Source organism: Pseudorca crassidens, chromosome 18 (genome assembly GCF_039906515.1).
Source record: "Pseudorca crassidens isolate mPseCra1 chromosome 18, mPseCra1.hap1, whole genome shotgun sequence".
In the NCBI taxonomy this organism is placed as follows: domain Eukaryota; kingdom Metazoa; phylum Chordata; class Mammalia; order Artiodactyla; family Delphinidae; genus Pseudorca; species Pseudorca crassidens.
The window spans coordinates 68,702,428-68,710,959 of record NC_090313.1 but is presented as its reverse complement, the minus strand read 5'-3'; the positions used below and the strand labels follow the sequence as shown (position 1 = coordinate 68,710,959).

At 45.6% G+C, this 8,532-nt stretch overlaps 1 pseudogene; it reads left to right on the top strand.

The window, feature by feature from the left end:
- Nucleotides 1-1,391: 1,391 nt before the first annotated feature.
- Nucleotides 1,392-2,564, top strand: LOC137211077 (small ribosomal subunit protein uS2-like; annotated as a pseudogene).
- Nucleotides 2,565-8,532: the final 5,968 nt, after the last annotated feature.

The following is an 8,532-nucleotide window of genomic DNA, read 5'->3' as shown; positions in this document are numbered from 1 at the left end:
CTATTCCTCTCTCCCTCCTCCCCACAGACGGATCAGAACTATCCCAAGGCAAGAGATCACATCTTGTTTATCTTTGAATCCCACTCTCACGCCTACCTTCTTTAGATATTCAAAAACATTTTGTGGAATTAAATTGAAGTTCTAAGGTAAAATTTCACGGCTGCATGGTGAAGCTGGGGGGTTCGGCAGTCAGCCAGTTAATGACACTGACAAGAGGCCACGTGTGTACTGTGCTCTGAGATGTTCCAAGAGAAAAGGGATGGCACCTGTTCCCCCAACTGTTCACAACAGAATAGAGGGGACACATAAGGAACAAAATGGTCACGTGGTCAAACCGTGTGGCACCCTTGTTAGGAGCACGGACTCAGAGCCCTTCAGCCTGACCTTGACCCCTAGCCTTCCTGCCTATCAGCTCTGAGGCCCTGGAGAAGTTCTTGAAACTTCGTAAGGTTTTCTCACTTTTGATTAGGAGTAATAATAATAACTGCAACCTCATTCAAAGAGATAATGCATGTGAAGATATTAGGGCATCACGGCCTGGGACATAAAGAGTGTTAGATATGTTAGTTCTTCTTACTAGTGGTGGTCTTGACCCATATTGGTGTTGAATTATCACCTGTCTCTTACTGGCTGCAGCCACAGCCCCAGACATTTCTGCCAATCAACTCAAACAGTGCATGTTCAAAACTGAGCTCCTTTTCTTACGTTGAAACACATGTTCTGTGTCCTTTTCTCCTGTACTGGAAGCTCCTTGAGGGCAGGCCCGTCTATGCCTTTCATCTTTGATGTCCTGGAGCCTAGTAAATCCCCTTCACGGGAGGTATGAAATGGTTACCCAGTGATGTTCCCAAGTGGTGGCAGCCTAGAAGGTATGTGGAGATTGAACCAGAGATGTGTGGCTGAGTTGGGGCTCATGGGGGATCAGCTGAGCACAGATTTCTATGGTTTTTCCAACAAGCTACATCATATCCACCTCTTTGCTGCCTCAGAGAAGGGCTGAGATTTCGCATTAGAGAGAGAGGCATGGGGTTGGGGGACCAGAAGTCAATCTGGAAGCAAACTTTTTGCAGAGCATATAATGGAGCCACACTGAGGCAGCAGATGAAAACGGAAGGTGAAAGACTGTGCTTAAAGTGAACTTGGAACTTCATTTAGGGATAAAAACTTCAATGTGGTTGAATAACATTTTTGAGATATTAACTGATTTTAAAAATCTCTCTCCTGGTAATCCTACTCCTTCCCTTGTTTCCCCACATTCCGCAGGGCCTGGGGTGGGGGTGGGTGGATGACACAATTGCAAAAATGTAGACAGCACCTTGCCTTGCTACCCAGAGAGGAAGCCATACAGCATTGTGCTGGGTTCCCATGGTAACTTAAGGGAAACTTTCACCATGTCAGGAGCCCTTGATGTCCTGCAAATGAAGGAGAAAGATGTCCTCAAATTTCTCACAGCAGGAATGCACTAAAGTGGCACCCACCTTGACTTCTTAGTATGTATGTTTGTATTTATTTATTTTTGGCTGCGTTGGGTCTTCGTTGTTGCGCACGAGCTTTCTCTAGTTGTGGCAAGCGAGGGCTACTCTTCATTGCGGTGCGCGGGCTTCCCATTGTGATGGCTTCTCTTGTTGCGGAGCACAGGCTCTCGGCGCATGGGCTTCAATAGTTGTGGCACGCAGGCTCAGTAGTTGTGGCGCACGGGCTTAGCAGCTCCAAGGCATGTGGGATCTTCCTGGGACACCAGGGATTGAACCCATGTCCCCTGCATTGGCAGGCGGATCCTTAACCACTGTGCCACCAGGGAAGTCCCCCACCTTAACTTCTAAATGGAACGGTACATCTACAAAAGAAGTGATGGCTTCTACATCATAAATCTGAAGAGAACCTGGGAGTAGCTTCTGCTGGCAGCTTGTGCCATTGTTGCCATTGCAAACCTGGCTGATGTCAGTGTCACATCTTCCAGGAAGACCGACTAGCGAGTGAGCTGTGCTGGTATCTGATCTGATCTGGGCAGCTTTCCGGGAGCCAAGACTTCTGCTGGTTCCTGATCCTAGGCTGCCTGCCAGCCTCTCCCAGAGGCTCTTACGTTAACCAGCCCCATCGCCCCACATAACACAGCCCCACCTTTGTGCCATGTGGACATTGCCATCCATGCAACAAGGGAGCGCCTCGGCACGTCTGATGTGGTGGATACTGGCTGGGGAAGTTAAGCACCATCCCATGTCAACACCCATGGAGGTGATGCCTGATCTCTACTTCTGCAGAGCTCCTAAAGAGACCAGGCAGGCAGGGCAGGTCACTGCTGGAAGGGCTGTGGCCGAGGAGGCACGTCAGGGTGAATGGACTACTCCAGCTCCCCACCTTACTGCTACTCGATCTGAGGTCACAGGCAGATGCGCAGGCGAGGTGCCGTCTGTGCCTGCTCAGTGGTTCGCTAGCGAGGCCTAGAGCGCTCAGCCGGCCGCTGAAGATGGGTCTGCACTCCCGCTGCTCAGGCCACCAAATGGGGAGGAACCACCATGGTTCCTCTGTTCTTCCCCAGACTCTTAAACAAAAAATGGAAATAAGGTTGATGAAAATAAAGTTACTTTTAAAAAAAAATTGTAGAAGGCAGAAGGAAGAGCTACCTCCTTCACGGTTTCCCAAAGCCTAAACCCATTAAGGATATCTTTTGTACCTCCAAAGCTAACCTGAAGGTACAAGGAATTCCTTTAAGGAAAAAACCTCAAGGGTGGAAAGTGTATTCCCCCGCTAGTGTCTTTAAAAAATGCTCCACAGGACTTGGAATGGAGTCCCGGGGTGGCTGCCCTGACCATTTTCCTGGACAGAGTCAGTCCTAGAAGCTGAGACCCTGGAGAGGGTTTGCAGGCCAGGCTGGGGCCCATGGGAGCAGCAAAGGGAACTCACTGCTATGTCTCTGCTTGGCAAAGGCAGCCTTGAACCTGAGATGCTATGTGGACAGGCTCAGTAGACACCACAGATGGGACCTTCATTGACAGATGACTGAAGGACCAAATCCCCTCCAATCTCCCTCAAAATTAGTCAAATTCATGGAGCTTTAATACCACCCTGGGGAAAAGGGGGAGAGGAAACCCAGAATAAATGGAAAATACGTTTCTGACCATCAGGTCGAAATTAAAATAGAAATAAAGTTATAGAAAAAATTTAAAATTGTATATTTCTTAGACCACCATGTTCACAGATGAGACTCAGTCTGGTGACAGTAGCTGGGACCCATGTCAAAGATGCCAGCCCAACAGAGACAGTCCCCCAGGACGGCAAATGGCCTGGACCCAGAGAGGATGAATAGGAGAGTCGAGCAAGGGCAGGAGGAAAAACATCTCTGCTGGAGACAGAGTCATTTTGATCACACTGGCTGAGGCTCCTTTGTGAGGAGGGGTGAGGACATGGAAAAACGGTAGTGAGTAGTGTACTGTCTTCTCTTGCCAAAGTGTGGGTCAGTTGTTTCAAGCAAATCTTCTTGGCAGCTTAATAAGAATCTGAGTTAAAGAAGTCTTCCAAGGATGCTTGTCTCTCACAGTGAGGACCAGGTGGATCCTGCTCAGCTGTCGGTGTCAAGATCTTGGTGTCCAACGTGGGTACCACAGGGGAGAAGCCTCCCTGTGTGGTCAGGAATGCCTCCCCAGCCTGGTTTATTGTGACTCGTTTTGTTGCCTGGCATGTAGTAGGTGCTCGGTCAATGTTGAATGACTGAATGAAGGTCTGACCTTCTCTGGAGCCTGCCTGCTCCTGGTCGCTCCAGGGGAATAGAATTGCCCCTCTGCAGCCAGGCCCTCAGGCACCAGAGTTGCTAGTGATGTTTCTGGCCCATAGCTACCTAGATAGCTGGGGACTGTCCAGGTGGCTCATCCTCCAGGACTGAGTCAGACAGTGCCTTATTTTGAAAGCCTTTCACCCCCAGCTCTTGCCCAAACACCCTGTTTTATAGGCCCATTGACTTTCTTCCCTTACTAGTCTGTAATCACTAAACCATGACAAATATATCCCCAGCACAATGCCTGGCAAATGTTTGCAGAATTAAAGGATAATGTGCTAAGATCACACCAGATGAGCCCAGCCAATGAAAGCCAGGCAGTGCTTCCCAGACCTAGCTCAGCATCAAGTGGCAGTAAATTCATCATCTCTGATCTGTGCTACTTTTCACAAGGTGCTTTACACGGCTAATAACCCCCATTTCTGAAGTCTTTGAATTTCTAGTAGGAAACATCTATGTCAAGCGAGCCAACCTGGCTGGTGTTCCCATATGCTCAGGCCAGAGCAGCAGGCTCTACCATGCACTATGGTGCCCTAAGTGGAAAGGAAAAGAGAGGGGAGGGGAGGAGTTTCTGATTATCTTCAAGGGATGCCTGAAGCTAAGAGAAAAACCATGGGGCTCAGCAAACAAACTGCAGCAGAGCAGATGCTGCAGGCCTAGTTAGCTGCCTCTTCAACTCGCTGGGGGCCTGTGACAGGGATCTTTCTGGTCCCTGGGCCAGTCCCTGGGGAATGAGATGATGAGCAGGTGCCCCCTGGTGGTCGTCCTACAAACTGCAAGGCTCCAAAAGCAGGATGGTCTCCAGCAGAGAATGGCGTGTCTACCCAGAGGAGCGGCATCACCTGTTAGAGAAAGAAAAGAATCAATCGGGACAGGGGAGCCAGAGTGCCTTAATTAAGTGCCTGACATAGTGGGATGTCTTCTCAGTAAGTCTATGCCCAGTTAGTCTATGTGGATTGATTTTGTGATTACATCTTGAAGTCCGGCCACTAGGAGCCTTGATAAAATCTTTACATCTACATTAATCAGGGAATCCAGGTAAGCAGCACGGAACGCTTGCCAGATGCGTCCAGCAGATGAAGGCCTCCACTGAGGAGCTCAGTGTTCCCAGGGTCAGCATTCATTGTCAGGTTCAGTAGCTAAAAAGGACTGAACAGTGAGATTAGGGGTGGGGAGTCGGATGGGGCTAGCGTGGACATGCCTAGAGAACTTGCAGAGAAACCGTCAAAGCCAGGGGCTGGAGAAGAGCCATGGCCTCCATTCCTGAGCTCTCAGCAACAGGAAGAACCCCCAAATGCAGGAGTGCAGAGATGGGGTCCAGAACAGGCCACTGCCAGTTGGCTCTAAAAGAGCATCAGGACTTTCCCAAAGAAGCAGGAATTATTTCACAGATTAGGACCTATCCTAACGGGGAAACCCAAGGCTCTTTTCATTTGCATACACAGATGAATCATTCTGTTAAGTAATAAATCTTTTTACAGTTCCTGCACCAGGAAGTTAAGTGTTAATGCGATGCATTTAACCAAATGGATTTTAGAAAGCAAGGCATTGCATAGTTCATAGGTAGACAAGACATGTGGGCAGATTTTTCTTACCATGAAACAAGTGGGTTGAAAATAATAATGATTTCATACCTCGAGCCCTGTTCAAGAATTTGGAGGACCAAACTCTAAACCTAGAGTCCAAATGATCATGTAGTTTGAACTGTTTCATCATAAAATTAGAGCTTGTATGTCCACAGTTTTTTTGCTTATGCCTGTAAAAGTTACCAAAGGAGTTGTTTACATAGTGTAGCCAAGAGTTTGCTACACAAGGGTGGAAAAGCACACCCTTGTTAACCAAATCAAAATTTTTAAAACATGAGCTAAATGTGCTTTATGTATTATAATGGTCACACACCCATTTAATGGATGATTACAATGAGGCTTTTAGGCTCTTGCTAGATGGTTCATGAAATGGGGAAAGAACACAGGGAACCTGGCTTTCCTCCATCCGTTCACATGGAGGATGCACGTTTCACCATGTGTGTGCCTTACACAGTGCCCTTGAAGTCAGGGCTGCAGCAAATGTACTTTCTTCTGGCTTTTTGGAAAAGACAGGCCTCGAGAAGTGATTTCTGAGAAAAGCAATACCCCTCAATGAAAAACTGGTCATAAAACATAAAAGAGAACCTCCCCTCCTCTCACCAACAGTAATGCGTCTTCTACTGTATCCTGCCTTCTAAAGGCTTCAAACGGTGAAAGAGCCGAATCTGAAACATTTGCCGCATCAAGGCACAATTGAGCTTAGCCAGGATCTTTATGGGTCTTATAAATATTTATATTTAATAACATCTGGAGTGAGCCTTAGTTTGGAAGCTCATGTTTGCTGAACGAGTCTCTTTATTTTGTTGTTGTTTTTTTAATGAGAAATGAGGTTTGGGAGGACACCTTTACTTTGGTATTTTACAGTTTTCATATTTGTTTCTCTTAACATAGCTCACGAGAGCCAAGCTAGGTCTGTTTGATTTATTCACTTTATTACTAATCAAGAGGCAGAAAGTGAAGCCGGGTGGGAGAAAAGGGGCGAATGGAAGGTGGGCGCTCTCTTAGGGCTGGCTCACACAGCTGAGGGTTGCACAATTATCTGCAAATGTCAGGGCCCTACATCCACTTTTGCCCAAATTATATGACTGGCTGTCCCAAAGGTCCAGAATTTCCTCTTAAATAATTGCACAATATTCTTACTTTGTTTTAGCTGAGGAGGCTTAGTCATGGGAGTCGAAAAAATTTGTTGATCTCTTCAGGTTCTCCAAAAGCTTTTCAAGAAGTGATTTATCATTTTTGGACAGGTCAGCATCAGCCACGTTTGCACAGAGCAAGTAGAGCTTTTGAATTCAAAGGACAAAAATGTGTGGATGCAAACGAAGTCCACCCTCCATATTTTGCACCCAGAGAAGGCGATTCAAAACTCACTGGTATTTGGATTGGAAATGGGTTTGTGCTTTTCATCAAATCCAATGCTTGAAAATTTTGTGGATGTTCACTTCTAGCAAAGCAAGGAATCTTGCTTTGAAGACTGACTTAGAAGGAGCTAGAAAGAGATTTCCTTTCCTATCTCTTCTCTTGTTTATACCTCAGTAAAACCTGGTTGAGGGGTGGGGAGACGTGGGCAGGGCTTTCTTGCCAGCCCTGAAGTGTTTTAGGAGAAGCCATACTGCCCTTTCAAACGTCCCTGGAGCAAAAATGGCAGTGTGATTTATGTTGCAGGGGGCTCCCCAGCAGGGATGGATGCTGCAGAAAAAAACAAGTGAAAACTAGAAAGGATCAACATGTCAGTAAAATAAGGAATTAAAATGTTAGTGTTTCTTGCAGAACAGGGGAGCTGTCAACTTGGAAAGTAATTAAATGCTAAGTGCTGTCAATGAATTCGAAAGATTTGCCTCAGGTAAACCAAAGTGCAGATAATTGATACATACACACATACAGCGGGTACACAAGGAAGGATATTTTGATAGAGAAGTGAAGTGACTTACTCAAGGTCACTAAGGATTTCCATTCTCTAGATTGTGTTCCATAAAGCGTCTCTGTGACTACGGTCCTCTTATCATCAGTACGGACACTGTGTTGCCTTGAATTAGTTCCACAGGAATTTTTTCTTGTTTTCTGCTCAGATATGAGTACAAGTGCAAAACTTTAACAATTCCATTCTGGGTGCTGGCCTTTTCTAATGTTCAACTCCCTCTGGGTGTCACATCATCTCCTTTGAAAGAAGAGATAAGCCTCTACTCTATTATTAGAAGCAAATGTTTGAGCAAGTGATTTGTTTCCCACCTTCAGCTTGTCATCCAGAATGTGATGGAAAGTGAGAGTGAAACAAGATAAATGTCCCACTCCTTGACTTGGAAGTTGGTTTTTGTCCAAAGGTAGAAGACGCCTTCAGCACGAGATAGCAGGTAGAATTACACCTCATTTTCCTAATGATACAGGCACTATAATAACCTTGGAAAAGTAATCCTCAACATGATACCCATAGGAATATTTCTAATAAGTAACTTGAAATCATATAATATTCCTGCTGTGGTGCAGTGCAACGGAACCGTGAGGAGATTAGATTTATTTTCTCGTGTTTTTCTAAATGAGGCCGAGAGGCAGGAAGAGGGGCATCGCCTACTTAATACTAATACTCTGACATTGTGTGACTATGTTCTTAGGCCCACATCCAAATGGTCCTCGGGCTGAGAGAAACCAAAGCTGAAAGCTGAGAACCATCAATCTCTGACGCTGAGCTTTTTCAGATGCTTTCTGAAAACTGAATATGCACATGCTGACCAGTGCATCCTGTGATTTCTAAAGTCTGGGGACTCTGGAACCCAGGGGGAACCCACAGAATCTAACCTTTGAAACAGAGACTCAAGTTTCAGAGATAAGACAAACGATTTTGCTTAGAACAGTTAGAAGAAAGCAAATGCTACTTTAATTTTGGGGTTCCACAAAATTCATTATGCACCAGAGAAAAAAGGATATTAAAGACTTCAGCCAAGAATTTTCAATATAACAAAAATATTAGTAAAATATTAACACACAGCATCTGGTTGAGAAAAGAGTTACATTAATATTTTTCACTAAATGGAATAGGAACCTTTTAAGTCTTGACTGTTCTGTTGAACACACTTTTTTAGGACAGCCACCATATGTTGGGTACTTACTAGATAGCAGGCACCAAAGTAGGTACTTTTAAGCATTATCTTGGTTAATCCACATGAAGTAAGAATTATTATT